The sequence below is a fragment of the Odontesthes bonariensis genome, chromosome 18 (assembly GCF_027942865.1).
Source record: "Odontesthes bonariensis isolate fOdoBon6 chromosome 18, fOdoBon6.hap1, whole genome shotgun sequence".
NCBI classification, from domain to species: Eukaryota; Metazoa; Chordata; class Actinopteri; order Atheriniformes; family Atherinopsidae; genus Odontesthes; species Odontesthes bonariensis.
Genome location: NC_134523.1, coordinates 5355415 through 5371986, shown reverse-complemented (window position 1 = coordinate 5371986; position 16572 = coordinate 5355415). Strand labels below are relative to the sequence as shown.

General features: G+C 41.4%; 1 long non-coding RNA gene across 1 annotated transcript; it reads left to right on the top strand.

Moving 5' to 3' along the window:
- The first annotated feature begins 240 nt into the window (after nucleotides 1–240).
- On the top strand, nucleotides 241–15817 carry LOC142368269 (uncharacterized). The gene is made up of 3 exons (XR_012767297.1): nucleotides 241–393; nucleotides 493–554; nucleotides 15171–15817. It is a non-coding gene; the product is annotated as an uncharacterized LOC142368269 (long non-coding RNA).
- The last annotated feature ends 755 nt before the right edge of the window (nucleotides 15818–16572 follow it).

Genomic DNA, 16572 nt, shown 5'->3' with positions numbered 1-16572 from the left:
ATTAAGATGATAAAAACAAGTCATATACAGACTAAATCCATACAACACACCACACCCACACTACAAATGTGCAGCATGTAACACGTCAGATTACTTTGGAAACATTTGATAGACCCGAAAATTCCAAACAGAGGACGCCGGCCCAGAGCATTATTTCCACTCACAGTCACTCATACAAGTTGAGTATTCAGTTCATGAGTATAGCACTCGTGTAAAACATCACAAAAGGGTTCAAATTCCACGTGATAAAAGTTTGTAACATGAATACAGTCTTCTGATGGGATATTTGAATAAATGAACATGTGCATATATGTGTGTGTTTATAGTCGTGACGAGGATGTATAGCCGATGAAGATGAGGCAGACCAAAACGTTGGAAAGAAAGATTTAAGCAGTAAGTGCTTGTAAACAGTGCCTTAAAAGAGAAAAATTGTATTTGTGTTGATAGACACTAATCACTAATGTTTCTCCGTGCCACGGGGAATGATTTCAGAGGGAGGTTTGCTTTGTGACTACACCTTCTCCATCTTTTGCAGAGGGGGCAAGTCAACACTGGTGAGTGAGTAGAAGGAGATTAGTCAGCCATTTTATTTGAGTGTCTATTTTAGTTCCAACCAGAATGTTTTACAAACCCTAACTAATTACTTTTTAATGCATAACCCTAATCAGATTGTTTTGAATTGTAAACCAAAGAAACTGCAAGTGAGAGTGGAAATTCAATTAAATTGAAAATCAAAATTTCCCCACTGTGGGACGAATAAAGGTATTCGTAAATAAATGGCGACTAAAAAAAAGTTATTCATATAGCTTTTTTATCAATTGAGTGAGTAGTCTAAGCTCTCAGGATATTTACTGTATACTTATACATGTCATACATTAAAAACTTTGTCCAAGGGTTATTAAGGGTTACTACAGATCTAAAAAGAGGCAGACCGTTAGAAAGAGAAGGTTTTGGTATTGAGTAGGTCACTGTACACCTCAGAAGGATCTGATTGTGAAGAAGTGTGGACTAGCAAAAGAAAAATGAGCTGCTGTACAGCTCCATCTGTGTTACTTTGACCAAAGCATGTCATAGACATTTCATGAAGAAAAAGGAGACTATAGCCGCATTCGCACTGTGGGAACCTTTTGCAGTTCCTATAACCTTTTCAGGAACGGGGCCGTTTTCTCCTGCATTCAGACATCCAGGAACTCGGGACCACGACCCTCAGTTCCTATAAACATTTTAGCTCCTCCGAGGCTGGGTCTTTTCTGGGTTCCATAGGAACACATCTGATGGAGGTGTTTGGTGGTCGGTAGCTCCGCCCCTTGTCATGTTGTCACGGCTGAAATGTTTACGCATACAACACGGACACAACCGGTGCGTGTTTAATAGGTTAAACTTACACGTGGTCTCCTTTGTCTGCGACGCTCTGCTCTCCTTCCTTCATGAAACGAAGAAGTATGGCCTGTGCTCGATCCTTCGTCTCCTGACTCTCTCTGTGAGCTCTTCCAGCCTCGATGTTATGGCGCTTTTCCACTAGCTCGCCACGGCTCAGTTTGGTTGTGTTTCCATTACAAACGAGTATACTCCGTGCCTCCTCGACGTGGGCGGGCGGGGTGGTCGTAACACGGCTGCGCGTGTTGCTGCTCACCCTGTGGCTTTTTGTCACACAGAAGGCAAGAGAAGAGAGCCAGAGAAGACTCCTGGCCGCCAGACAAAACAGTATTGAAAAGTACCGGAGAGTTTTGTTACGAGCTTCAAAAAAGACGACGTTTGGAGGTAAGCTAACGGTTGCTAACGCTAGCTTTTATTATCCGCGTTATGACGCTTCCAGTGACGACACTCATCGCCCAATCAGTGGAAGGCAGTCGGTTGACGTTACGTTTTAGTAACGCTTCGGCCCGCTTGGAACCAGGGCTGAGGTGGTACGGAAAATCGTCCCAGTTGCAGGTACGGCGTGCTAGTGGAAACACGCAATAGCGCGCCGAGCCGAAGCGAGCTGGTGGAAAAGCGCCATATGACGCCCGATGTGATCGTCCATGATTAATATCACCATCATGCAGACCATGAACACGGTGGCCTCCCCGCTCTCCATATTAGCTTCTTTGTGGTGTTTTTTCTTCTCTCCTTACTTTTCGCGGGTTTTGTTTTGTTGTTGAATGTGGCGCTAAAGTGACACGTCACAGTCGCAGACGGTTGCGCTGCATCAGTCCCTATCAGGTCCCGACTCATGTGCGAATGCAAACTGAAACAGTTCCCCTGGGGAAGGACAGTAATCAAAACGGAATTCGAGGAGGACCGTTCTTAGATCTGCTCTGTCCGAATGCGGCTAATATGTATCCTTTAAAATCTGAGTTTGCTCAGTCGTTAACTGTTACCAGAACTTTTTTCCTTTTTCACCAGCTTCTTTTAAGGAGGAGAGCTGAAGCACTGCAGCTGTTTTAGATCCCTGCATTATTGTCTGCAGAGAGTGCTTCTTTATGACAGATTTTATAATAACAGCGCGCCACTTTGAAGGATATACATCCCAACGCATGTCATGTCAGCGTGATCTATGTCGTCATGCATGCCATTTTACTACGTTTTGTCTCCACTGTGGTAAGACACAAGGTTAAGTACAACAACAAATATCCAGAACTATGCTGTTGTCATTCTGGAGTTTTTACTTTATGGATGTTCTAATTAAGAGGTTGATGGCGAAGAAGAGGAGTTTGAGAACAGTTTTCAATATGCAAGTTTTTCACTCTCTTATTTTCCATTTCCTTTACACCATGTTTTATTTCCTTTTCACAAACTGTTAGATTAGGTTTAGGCACCAAAACCACTTATTTAGGTTTAGCAAAAGATTGTGGTTTGGTTTAAAAAACACCATATAAATAGAACTCTCAGATTTACCTGATTACCAGCCGATGAAATTGCTGTAATCAGTGGATTTGCTCTCAAAGGCAAATTAAACCTCGATAAGCCTTTTATCAAGAGCTGGACTTTGATATGATTCTGACAGATTTTTCCCGTTGACGAGGGGCAAACTATCTTTGACAGCAGTGATCCTAGAGAGGAGGGTGAGGAAATCCAGAAGATTGTCTGACTCAAATGTTCTAGCTATATTTTTGATAATGCTAAATTGTTGGACTGTAAACATTATCGACAGAATCATGGAAATATATATATTTTTAAACGGCACCTTCACCAGATGAGGAAAAGTCAAGGTTTTATCAGCCCTATTGGGAGCAATGACAAAACTCAGAGATTCTACCATCCATCCATCCATCCATCCATCCATCCATCCATCCATTCATTTTCTCCAGGGGGCTGAGCCTATCCCAGCTGTCATTGGGCAAGAGGCGGGCTACACCCTGGACAGGTCACCAGTCCATCACAGGAACACACAGACACAAACGAGACACACAACCATCCATGCTCACACTCACTCCTCGGAACAAGTTAGAGTCAAGATTGTACCAGAAAGGAAAATTTGATTGAAAAAAAAGTAAATGCATAAAAACAACATTTCACTTAAAACCAAGCAATGTCAAAATTTCTTTTCACATGTTATAGAAGAGCCATGTGAAAGGTAAGCCATGCCAAACTAGGGCAGCTTTGAAAACAACGCTGGTGCATACCGCAGCCTATGTGCATTAAATCTATAGAAGATGGTGAGGAGTTTGTTTCTCATTCGTATGGCACATGCCGCTGCCTGATTATAGATGAACTCTGAAATGCTGCAGTCTGGTTTCAAAGTGACTGAAGATCAAGATGGATAGAGATGTCAAAGTCTAGATTTTCTTCTCATTGCTGCTGGAGAGGGAACTTATCAGGTCCAGATGCAAAGAAAAGTGGGTCACCACACTAAACATGAGCCAGACTCTATACTTCCCTCTTGCATACAGAGAGCCCCTGCTTATACTAGTTCACATATTTACACTTGCCAAGTCGGACCGTTTTCTTCCCGCGATCCCAAAATAGCACCGAGTGGACCTAAAATGAGCGTGTGTCAGTCTGCTTCCATCTGGTGTATACCTTACATCTGCCCATACATCCCTGGCTTCATGCATGGTTCCGCTACAGAGGATCTCACAATTTTATCATAACTACAGGGTGGGTTTCACGTCCCTTTTCAAGTCTGTCTCCTACTGTGGAGTCTTTTGTCTTAATGTCCTTCTCATGTGACATCCAAACTAGTAGCTGCCTAAAACCCCCAGACCCTATCAGGTTGTGCCTCTGCCACTGAAACAACAACCATCTGACAGCAATGGAGGAGTGTGGTTTGGCCAACAGAACTTTTTAATGGGGAGTTTATGGGGTTTTGTGTGTGTGTGTGTGTTTTGTTGGGACCAGGCCAGCTTGATTTCAGGGGGATTTAGCTTCTAATGCCCCAAAAAAGTGTTTGTTGGGAAATTTTAGGCTGTTTGTTGAGGTTTTACTTGGGTTATGAGCTCTGTGTACCATCAAAAATCCCCAGAGCCATAATCCTATTTATAAGCAGAAGAGTATTTTAGGCCAAGACTGCTCTCTCAAGGGCCTCATAGAGTTTTCTAAGTGCAGCCCAGCGTGACCTTTTTCTCAGGAAAAAAGAAACAAAAAAAAAAAAAAAAAAAAACAGTCCAAATCCACGACACACTTTTTCTTCCCTTCTGTTGCCTTCAGCTTTCTTCCTCAGCTTAACACTTTACATGTAGTGACAAATTACGTTGCTGAAAGCACAAGGGGTCAACAGCAACATCTAGATGAATCCAGTAGATGTAAACACTTGGACGCAGACAAACACACACCGACTGGGAAGGGAAATATGATTAGAGTGGACAGCAAGTGTCACGCCATGGGGCAAATCAGCTGTGTTATGATGCGTTATCGGTCGGCCATCAGGAGGTGTGTGCTTGTGTTTGTGTTCATGTCACACCGTCACACACATGAGTCAATGCCCAGGGCGTGTCACATCGATTAGTGTCTCAGGGGTGGTTGCATCTAGAGCCAGCAATGCACCGGCTCAAAATGTGGCGTACCCTAAGAAGCGTGGCTTGTTGTTCCTCTTCTTTGCGCTTGTGACATTTCTTTAAATCTGACTCTTTCAACAAGAGGCAAACTCAAACTTGGGTTTTACTTTTCAAGCTTTGGGCATAATCTCAATCTGTTGTAAGAACACAATACAAATTAAGTTCACTTGTGAGGTCTGGGAACACGGCATTAATGCATACGGTCAATAATCCCTATTTAACTAAGAGTTAATTTTACGAGAGAGCCTTCTTTGAACTGTTATGCTGAAGAAAATAGTTCAACTTTTTCTACACAAAGTTATTTAAGGATCTTAAAACCCTGATATAATTGTGAAGCAACAGTTAAAGAATGTTGTATAATTTACAAAAAGTGAAAGCAGTTGTTAATCAGACAGTAACTTCTTGTTCTGTTTGAACTCCACCAACCTCTTTGAGAAGAATTTCTTTCACCAGTTAGTCAATAACTTTTGGTGTCTACAGTTTTGTGCTGAGTGGACAGTACAGTTTGCTGAAAAGAAGTGAACCAAAACAGCAAAGCTACAGGTCAAAACGACCGAACTCACTATAAAACTTGTTGGAGCTAAGAGGGGCTGCAGATATAAGCACCTTCAAACTTTTACCTATAAACTGAAAAGGGGCAAACTGGATAAAGCAACTGATCACTTACAACAATCAGTCTGAAGAAGTGCTACAATCACAACCAGTCAGTCATCTAAAACTCATCCATAGCTGCCAGTATGGGTCACAGTTGTTTATGTTCTTACACGCTGACAAGATGGAGACCCCAGGTACCTCAACTGTTAGGAATCAGAAATTCAGTGACAAACCAACAGCTGCTTCATAACATCCTCTGGATCCTGAACATGTAATCAACTTGAAGAGCAAATCAAATGCAGCATGTCGTCAATAATTTGTTGCTGCACTTTTCTTTTCTGTTTTGGGAAAATAATAGTTTTTTTTCCCCACACGAACACAACTCCTTTGAAACAGGCAATCACACAGATTTCTAAAAAAGCTATTCGTGGAGCCCCACTGCACAGGAAAACTGCACTCTTAAAAAATCTCTACTATGTATGCTTCTTTCAATCCGTCAGACTTCTCAGCAATGCTGCGGCGCAGTCACAGATCCTGGAAGCTTACTTGGTGAGGCACGCTTAGGTGATGTTACAGGAACCAGAACTACAAAGATTATATTGTATTCTGTGTAATGATAAATTCAAAGAATCCGTAAAAGGAGTTTTACAACAAAAGCAAAAGAAGAAAAAAATCAGGTCGGCATTAAAGGTTAAACACAAATTTTTCTGTAACATTTTGCAGAATCCTGCTTACAATTAAACAAACTGCACCAACCAGATAACTGCTTTCTCAAAGGACACAAATTTGACTCTTCCACAAGGAGTGTTTTTGAAGCATTAAGTGTCATAATTGCATTAAACTTGCTTGTTAAAATTGACATTTCTTTGCTTTGGGCTTACCTTTTAAAAATCCATCATTTAAAGCGACGAGAGAAGGGCGGGTGTTTTCTTATTGTTCTTGCCCACTGCAGCGCTGTAGGTGAGATGCTGAAATCAAACATTTGCCAACATGAGTGAAGCAGTGAGTCTGTTGGTCACATAACAAAAACAAATCAACAGAAAGTAGCAGGTTTACATGGCATAACAAAAAAATGAATTGTTGTGGCCAGACAATGTCGGTAAACATGGCTTGTCCGCCCAAAATTGTGTGAAAATGGAGCTTCTTCAAATATACCTAGAGAATGAAGTTTGGGATCAAACTAAACTAAAATAAGCCTCGGCACTCTGTACATGCTTTAAATTTCCATATTTAAAAAAAAAAAATCTGTTGAGTGTAGCACCCCATCCTGACTGAAAGCGAGCGAGCGAAACTGACGCGATACAAAGCCACAGTCAAATTTCGCGATGGTGTCCTGATACGCAGCGTGACGATTTTGTCGGGAGTGATTCTATTGGTTCGGAAGGTACTCACTTGAAACACAGAGTTCTCTGGAGATTACTGCCCATGCGGCCACCCTTCGGTTCAGATCTTTGTGGTACGGGTGTTTGGGGTCATAAACCATCGGGTGCTGTTCCACGGTAAAGATCAGCTTCTCCTCGTCCGTTATTCCCTGAGTGATGCTGACCTGTTGCTAACTGGCTTGTCAACAGAAAGCAGCGTGTTCATTTCAACCAATAAGAAGTGTTTAGGGGCGGGACGCCGCCACGAAATGTCGTCAAGATAGAGACAGCGCGGGCGATTTTATAAGGGGTCAGCGTCATCGCTGGACGGAGCGACATCGCTCGCGGCATGTCAGGACAGGCTGATTGGAAAGTACACATTCTAGGCTAATGACTTTTTATTAGGGCTGGGCAAGTAAACTCATTATTATCGCGTTAACTTGTTAATATATTTTATCGTGCATTAACACAGGTTTTATTGTTGTAAAAGTCTTTTGAATGCATCACATTCACACAGTTACAGCAAACACCACGAAGCATGGAGTAATAAAATAAGAATAAACTAGCAGGTAATATCACTGTTACAGGTGCTCCTCGGTCTCTGTGTGAAGGTCACTTAGCTAACCGGCGCTACTTCCTGTTTTACTTGTTTCAACATAAAAGAACGTATTTCAAAAATAAATTTTTAAAAAACTCCTGCATTTACAGCCAAGTTGAATTGTCTTCTCAGCGTAGTAGTTCCAGTCTAAAATATCACTTAAAGCAAGGGCGTAATTTTGGGTAGGGACGCTAGGGTCACGTCCCTACCAATATTCAGCCCCCTACTCAGGGTCTCCGCGGATCCTTAAAAAGTATTAAAAAGTCTTAAATAAAAAAAACTTTTTTTAAGGTCTTAAAATGTCTTAAATTTCGCCGATTTTCAAAGAGTGGCCATAAATTTCATCTGGACGAAATGAAAGAAAGATATGTCTGGAGAGTCTATCGCTCTGTGCACAATATGGCGACCGTTGACGTTCGAACTTTTGTGTGTGCGCCAGTACTTCCGGTGAAAACTTCCGGTGATTTGACAGCTAGCGCGTCAGGTTAGGGCCAGTGGCCGTAAACAAAGGTTAACTTATAGCCGAGAAGAAAGATGATAAGATAACGTAGCTAAAAAGACTAGCTTTCTTCAGTAGCCTAATGCTTACCGATTTAGCAAGCCTAGCAGCCTCGTTGCTAATGCTAGCCGCCGTAACGTTACCAACCATACCCGACGTCAAGGAGTTGGCTGAGCAGGGGCAAGATTATGGGGCTGGCATAGTTAACTTCATAATGGGTGAGTGCAGGTTTCATTCACTTGTTTTCATTCTTTCACAGGATTGATTCACTTCATTGGTTTATCCGATTGCTGGCCGCCGAGCCATTATGTGTCTGGGTTTGTGTAGGATCATGGTTGTTAGCAGTCGATAGTCAGGTTGTGTGATGTGTGTGAGAGTGTGTATTTTTTCTATGGGTACGTGCCATTGACTGTATGAGCGCTCTGTGCTCGTTTTTATTTATTTGATTAGATTGGAGATACTTTATTAATCCCGAAGGAAATTAGATTTTGTCGTGTGGTTTATGCAATGCAAAGTCACTGTCCATAGTCTGTGCTTCACGTGAGTTGTCCAAAGTTCTGGTTTAAGTTAACTTGGGTAGTAAAATCGTTTTGCTAGTTGTAAAAGCACAGTAGACATAACTCGAAAATTAGGTTCAATTATAGATTTATTTTGCTCAGAGCCTCAGACAAACAGACAGACAAATGGCAGCGAAAACACACTCCTTCGCAGAGGTGTGACAATTGGGCACGATTGTCCTGTAGTGTGTGGTGTTGCCTTTGGTATCACTGAAGCACACATTTCACACCGAACTTTTTTTAAACACTGAACAGCCTAGAGTGTAGTTTTTATATATATTTTTGCCGTGGTAATGGTCTTCATTTTTATTCTTAGAGGTCTTAAAAAGGTCTTAAAAGTCATTAAATTTGTTGATTAAAAAATGTGCAGATACCCTGCATTATATGAGTTACATTACATAACACTTAGCTGACTTTTTTTATCCAAAGCGACTTATAAGAACACATTATTGGTACAGTCTCTGGAGCAATGTTGGGTTAGTTGTTTTGCTCAAGGTCACTCCAGTCATGGATGGGGGTGTAAACAGAGGTAGCCTAATCGTGGGATTTGAGCCTGCAACCCTGTGATTTAAAGACCAACTCCCTAAACATTAGGATGGCTCGTTAACATATAGCATCTGCGTGCCATTAACTTATGATTGGTAATGCAAAAAAAAAAAAACTGTCGTGGAGCACTTTTGTGTCCCCACCAATGTCAAAATCAAAGTTACTCCCTTGAAATATTGTATAAATATGTATAAAGTAGCCAACCAGTTGATGTTGGCTCAGACACACCGAATAATAATAAAAATACCATTATGATGCAGTGGCCTCAGGGGATTCCTCAAATAGAAACTTTCCAGGGGTTATGGAAGAGACAGGGTGAGCAGGGATCAGACGAGAAAAAGAAATCTGATTGTCTGTGTTTGTCAGCCACATGGTGTATGTTTTTTTTCTTCTTCTTTTTTTGACTCTGTACTTTACGCTCGCTGAAAGCTTGTGAGTGTCAGACTCTTCTCCGCGAGCTCTTTGTTGTTTTTGTAGCCCAGGCGGTCTTATCTAACCAGGTCTCCTGAGAAAACTGGAGACAGAGTGGGCAGCGTGAGGCTGAAAAGCTGTTGACTGTGGAGAATTTGTGAGAGTAGAGGAGGAACTAAAAGTTATGTCAACAGTGAAGCTCGGCAGTGCACAAGCATTCATCTTAAAGCTGTGGTCGGCAACTTTTTTTTAGTCATATTAGCTTGAACTGTCATGGGATTCTGGAAGTAGAATATTAAATAGGCTGTTTAGGAAAAATAACGAAATCTGTAGCTCCCTCTGAAGCCTGTAATCATGCTTGCAAAAACCGAGCGCTCCCGGCTGTTTTTAACCAATCACGTTAGGGTGGAGGAATCCTACCTGTCAATCACAGCTTGTGCACACGCTGCTGAGCGTGAGTCTGCCCCAGCTTGTGTGCGCGAACACTGGTGTGAACTCACGTGCACAACCTCGTCCACAGAGGGGGAGGGGTTTGGGGGGCGATTCGGAGCTTGTTAGAGGTTGGGGGAGGGACCTGAAAGTTGTATCAGTTCGAATTTTCCGACTTTAGACTCGCAATTTTGAAAACCTGCCGACTGCAGCTTTAATGAGTTCATGAATGTTTTTGGATTGTCCTCTCATTCACTCACTCCCTCATCTAAAATGTAGTGTCTAGCAAATAGAAGACATGGGGTAGGGGCAGCCAGATGATGATGCATTTCAGTTATTCACAGTTATGTGTTGCATAAACAAATGCCGACAGAATAGGTACATGCTGGGGCGGTCTGTGGTGTAGTGGGTACAGCAGCCGCCCCATGTACAAGAGGCTATATTCCTCGCTGCAGCTGGCCCCAGTTCAAGTCCCGCATGAGGTGGCCCTTTGCTGCATGTTGTTCCCCCTCTCTTTGCCCCTATTTCCTGTCTCTCTACACTGTCCTATCTAATAAAGGCATAAAAAGCCCCCAAAAATATTTTAAAAAAGAATAGGTACATACCAGTCTGAGGAGATGGACAGCAAAAGTTGACATAAAACTCTGAGCGCCTGTAATTTTTATTATTCAAAATTTACTGGATTCAACCAACAAGCATTGACTGTGGCTTTAATAATCTTCCATAAATATGAATGAATATTACCCCAAGAAAGTATTTCAGAATGTAATGATTTATTTTAGAGCCAAGGAAGACACATTGTTGGAGCTAGCGTGCAAATATTCCCAAACAAGCTACATTACAATGTATCCCCAACATGTTTACTGCTTTGATGGAACAACTTAAGTTTCAAATTTGTGTCGGGTACATGTTTTATTAATCATTTCTCAAATCATACAGCTCAGGCAGACAACTGAGGAGTATTTTTTGCTCACCAGGCATTCACAATATATAAGAAAATCACAATTACAAGCTGTGAAAGTTAGCACGAGCTAACATTAGTGTGCACCATCAGATGCGTGCTCCAGGTCACTACTGTACACTACTTTTGGTGTACCATGTGACATGTTTGTTGTGTACTAGACAGTGATTGAAAAGTTATAGTTAAAATTTTGTACAGCACTACGCTATACCCACTACGTTGTGGACTACACTTGGAAATGAGTGGCAGTCTAGATTAGTTAAAGGCTAGATTGTGCCTTAAAATAAAATCTTACATTTCAATGTTTCTGCTTAGTTCGACAAACATCCCTATTTCTGAACACATTGGTCCAGTTTTTGGGAGAAAACTACCAGGGCTTATACTGATTTCATAACAACTATGAATAGATTTACAGGGGAAATATGTCAAGTTAGTCAGACATCAAAAAACAAGGAAAATTCCAAAACGTGGCAATTATTGTGCTTCAATAAGAACAAACGGTATTTTGGCAAAAAAGATCAATGAGCTTTAAACATTCACCTGTGGAGCTGCCAAACAAAACACAGGAGCTGCATATGGTAAAAAAAAAGAAAAAAAAAAAAAAGGTCTGCTCACACATGGGTGTGAATGGGGCCCAGGGTTTGCACTGCTGCCTCATAATTGATTGCATGTCATCACAGATGATTTTGTTTTTTCTCTGTAAAAGCCAGTATCCTACAATGCAAATTTCATTTTACTCACAATAATTACTGGTGTACAAATTAAACAGCCATAAATGTGATTTAATAGAATTTTTTCTAATGCAGGGTGGCTACGACTTTATCTGACCTCTTAAAATGAAATATGGAGTCAAAATAAAGATTATGCTGTTATTTCCAAATTATTTGTTCATGTAGTGTCTGTGTAAATGTCATTATTTGCCGAGGCATAGATCTCTCACTTAAAGCACAACATGTGAGCATCTGAATATATGTGCACATACACAATATGAGTACTCAAGAGGTTAATAAGAAATGCATTTTTGCTAATATTGTCAGACTTGTGACGGACAGTCAAATCCAACCCATTCCTTGTATACCTACCCCTTCACAGTAGTATTCTGGTAACAGCATATAGAACTTACTGGTCTGTGGTTTGGTTAGCACAGTCACCTCACAGCAACAGGGTTCCTGGTGTGATTCCCAGCTGGGGCCTTTCTGTGTGGAGTTTGCATGTTCTCCCCATGTTCTCTCCAGGTACTCCGGCTTCCTCCTAACGTCCAAAAACATGCATGTTAGGTGAATTTGTGACTCTAAATTGTCCCTAGGAGTGAGTGTGAGCGTGCATTGTGGTATGTCTCGTTTGTCCCTCTCGCCCAATGACAGCTGGGACAGGCTCCAGCCCCCCACCGCAACCCTTAAGTGGGTGTAGAAAATGAATGGATAGATGATCTTGGGACCATCTATACATACAGTTCTATTATTTTTTTCTTAATTCTTTCATTATAATATTTAAAATTTTGTATTGTGACTACCCTATTGCTTAATTGCCACTGTGACAAAACAATTTCCCTGACGGAATCAAAAAAGTATCTATCTATCTATCTATCTATCTATCTATCTATCTATCTATCTATCTATCTATCTATCTATCTATCTATCTATCTATCTATCTATCAGACATTTCTTTTACAATTCTGACCATATATTCATTAGACCCAACCAAAGTTAACTTGGTGAACGTCACTTGAGGACATCTGCAGCCATGAAAGGCTTTATACAATTGTTTGTTACAAGATCTGTAAAGAGGCATTCATGAGCAAAATCCGCAGAGTGTCTCTTCAAGGTAACCCACAAAATGGCCACTATTTCAAAACCTCTTTCATACCTTTGCTGAACTTTTTGAAGAAACGTGTTCTTTTAGCATGAGTCTGCAAAGCATTTCAAGTCACATCACCAAAGCATGCGTTGTAAATGCTAAAAAAGACAACAAAAATTGAGCCAAATCACAGATGAAGTCTTCGATTTATTCACTTATCAATACTATCCTGACGAACACAGTCTTGTCGTATTGGCAAAAGTCCAAATCTAATCTAATCCAGCAAAATATTTAATTCTAAAAAAGTTATTACATCAATAAATACAAGCCACCGTCAGATTATTTGTGCCTAATCCTCCATGTTTTCTCTGTCATGACTGACTTGAAAACAAACATTTCTGATTCCATAAATCCTAAATGGAGCCAGCAACCATAGATGTTGATTGACACCTCAATCAATCCAACAGGAGCTTCCATTTCTTGTCAACAGGCCAAGCCAACAGCGGTCTTTGTTTTCAGGAAGTGCATGCTCCTTTTCCTCTGTGTACAGGCATCAAACACACAATGAAACTAAATATTATAACTTACCTCATCACTTATTTCAATCATTTTTATACTGGGAACATGCCTATGCTTAAAAAAAGTAATTTTGGAGTCTCCTAATGGCAGATGCCTAGAGATACTTTTGGATAAATTGGGTAAAATATAAATGTATTTGTTGTATTCTTATTATATTTGGACAAGGACTTGTTAGGGCATTTTTTGTGTTTGTTAAAATTTGGCGATTCCTGAATGCCGTATCTGTAGAGTACAGAATGAATCAAAATGCCGTCCATTAACGTAACAATTTCCCTGTAAAAAGAATGTATTTAGCAATAACAAAGTCACTCAAAGTTAGTCATTTAGAAGTAGCTTAGAACTTAGATATGAAAAACACTGGTCTGGAACACGAATCTTCAAAATGCTAATCACTGAAAGGCCTCCTCTTGACTGCGCCATCCAACAGAAAAATACATTTTTCTGGCCTGATACTGAAGGACATTTATTATTACAATTATTAAGGATTTTCAAATGTGCTAATTTGACTGTTGTTTCGTTGATCTTGTCAAATATAACAAGTGAAAAACTACCACAACTGCAACCAAGAGCAAGGTACCCTTCTGTTCTGCAGTGGCTATATTCATATATATTCATATATACCCAGTTAAGACCTTAGTATATATAAGCCATGACCAAATAACCAGTATTTTCTGAGCAACTCAACTTAGATAAGGCCATAAACTCCTGCTGGAGTTTTCAATGCATCTTGTGACACATCCTACTGCTTTACGACACATGCCTGAGGCTGACTGCTGGAAAAATGGGGAAAAAAACTTTAGGCGCAAGGGATAAATCAAACTAAAGCTCTTGGATTGGATGTAATGACGATTCTGGACGAGAGCTTGAATTTCAGTCGTGTAGGAGGATGAAATGTATTCATTGGTCATTAATCAGAGTGTGCTTTGTAACATGCAATGGATAAACGATGAGTATTTTATCTGCAACCTATCTAAACACCATTATCAGAATACTGTTATGTTCAAAGGAAGGTCAATAGCCGTAATATCGCTGTGCGTGTAAACACAGCCGCGGCCACAAATTTTATCCCACTTGAAGGGAAATTAGATTCTCTCAGTTAATTAAATAAAGGACTGTTTGACTTGGTGGGATGGGCGCACTCATGCAGTGTGTGTGTGTGTCTGTGCTGTGGGGACTCTGAGGTCACAGCAGAAGTAGTGAGACAGCTATCACATGTGGACGGCTCCAAGTATCCACATGTTCCCTCCTTCTCTCGCTGAGATGCACATTTATGTTAATGCCACACCACTGTGCCACACTGTTGTCTCGGCATCACATTACTGGAGCGTGATGTTCCCTGCTCCGGGGCCAAACTCTCCGACTCCCCTCGTGTGTGTGTGCGTCCGTGCGCGCATGTGTGTTAGTCCTCCAAATCTGTTTGCAAACTGATGAGCCCAAGCCAGGGAGTGGGTTCACACTGGATTAGCTCTGAGTTGCCTAAACACCAGATAGCAGAGATAACAGTGTTTTTGTGTGTGTGTGTGTGCTCTGAAGGAAGGGGGGGCTGATATCAGCAGGAAAACACTGATAAGGCTTTTTCTGCATCTGCAGTTGTAATGGTCATGACTCTTGAAGTTAACGAACAGCAGCCATGTTTATTGACCTTTATAGTGAAATCTTGTTTACTGAAAACAAAGGGAAAAGGGGAGATTAAGAGGGAAGAAAGACAGATATCTTTCAGCCGGCAATAGATGTGCATTTTAAGATTCTCTTCCTCCCACCAGCTGGAGCGCAGGACCCAGTGGGAGGAGGCCGTCATCTTCACTTTTGCTCCTTCTCCCTCCGTCACTCACCTTTACCCCATCTCCATCTTTTCTCCCCAGAATTAAACCCATCAAGATTAGGCTTCATCCTCTCGTTTCGTAGGAGGTGAAGGGGAATCCACGAAGGCTCTGCCTGTTCCCCAGCCGATCGATTGATGTTGAAGTGTTTAACTCACAGAGGGCTGCATAAATGCTCTGCATCCCATGCTTTATGCACAACACCAGGCAAATCCTTTTCAGCACTCCATTGATGTTGCTTGTTTTACCTGAGAAATATAACGCTAATCCCCTTGATGTGCACCAAAGGGAGAGGAGGTGAGATGTGTGGGGGCGAGAGGGGTGGACCTCCTGTCTGTCACCTAAACAGAAGACAAACAACCCTGTCTCTTCTTCGCCTCTCAGCCAAGCAACGTGGGCCAGAAAAAGGAATACCAACAGATCACCTTGAAACCTCAAAAGGAAAAGGAAAATGTAAACCAAAACCAAAGAGGATCCTGAACATTCTTACTGACATATGAATTGTGGTATGGAATTTATGGAGCTACTTTTTTAAATCAACAAGAGCATCACTAAGAGGATTGGCAAGCTCTACCAACCAGTGGGGAAAAACAGTTTGATACACTTTTCCCGAAAGAAACAGAAGAAAGAGCTCCTTAAAAGCGTGTTTCAGAGCCATTTTGGGACCTCTGAAGCTCACCTGCATTTCAAAAAAGGGAAACCAGGGTTAGTGCTCTCCGGTCACACATCTGTGGGTAGTACTTTCTGATGGATCAGGAACCATTAGACCAGAGTTTCGGATTCCATTTGTTTGTCAAACACAAACAGTGATGCCGTCAGAGAGACACAAACAGGGCTGGCTGTAGCTAATGGAGGCTAAGTGGTTGTCCTACGTAAGGGTTGGCCTGTGTTCGAAACCACATACTACATACTACATACTACATACTTGCATACGGCATACTCATCGATCAGACAGTATGCAGAGCGTTTACCCACAATGCATTTCGCTCCTACCCGAGCCGAAATCAGCCGGCCTGAAGCTGATTTCGCTTAAGCTCTAAACTCTGTAAACTTTAGCAACATTTGAAACATTTTCAGGCGAGAAAGTAGTCGTTTAGATCCCCAACGTGTTGAAAACCTGCCAAAATACTGGCTATTTACAATTTTGTTCCGACGAATTCGGCACTACTAAAGCTAGCCGCAGTTAGCAACGCACTTCCGGTTATTTTCACAAAATAAAATACCCATTGCCTTTTATCATAGGGAAAGCCTTTACGATACAATTGGTGCTTTTGTTTTGAAAACAGGTAGTGAACCTACCCTCGTTGTAGCTAGCTTGAAACTGCCGTTTTGACAGGAAATGACGATCGGCGACGTCAAGTTACGTTACATCTTGGGTAGTTTGAGTATGAGTAGTAATGCATACCCAACATTTCGGCGAATCTAATATGCATTCGGGAAAAAA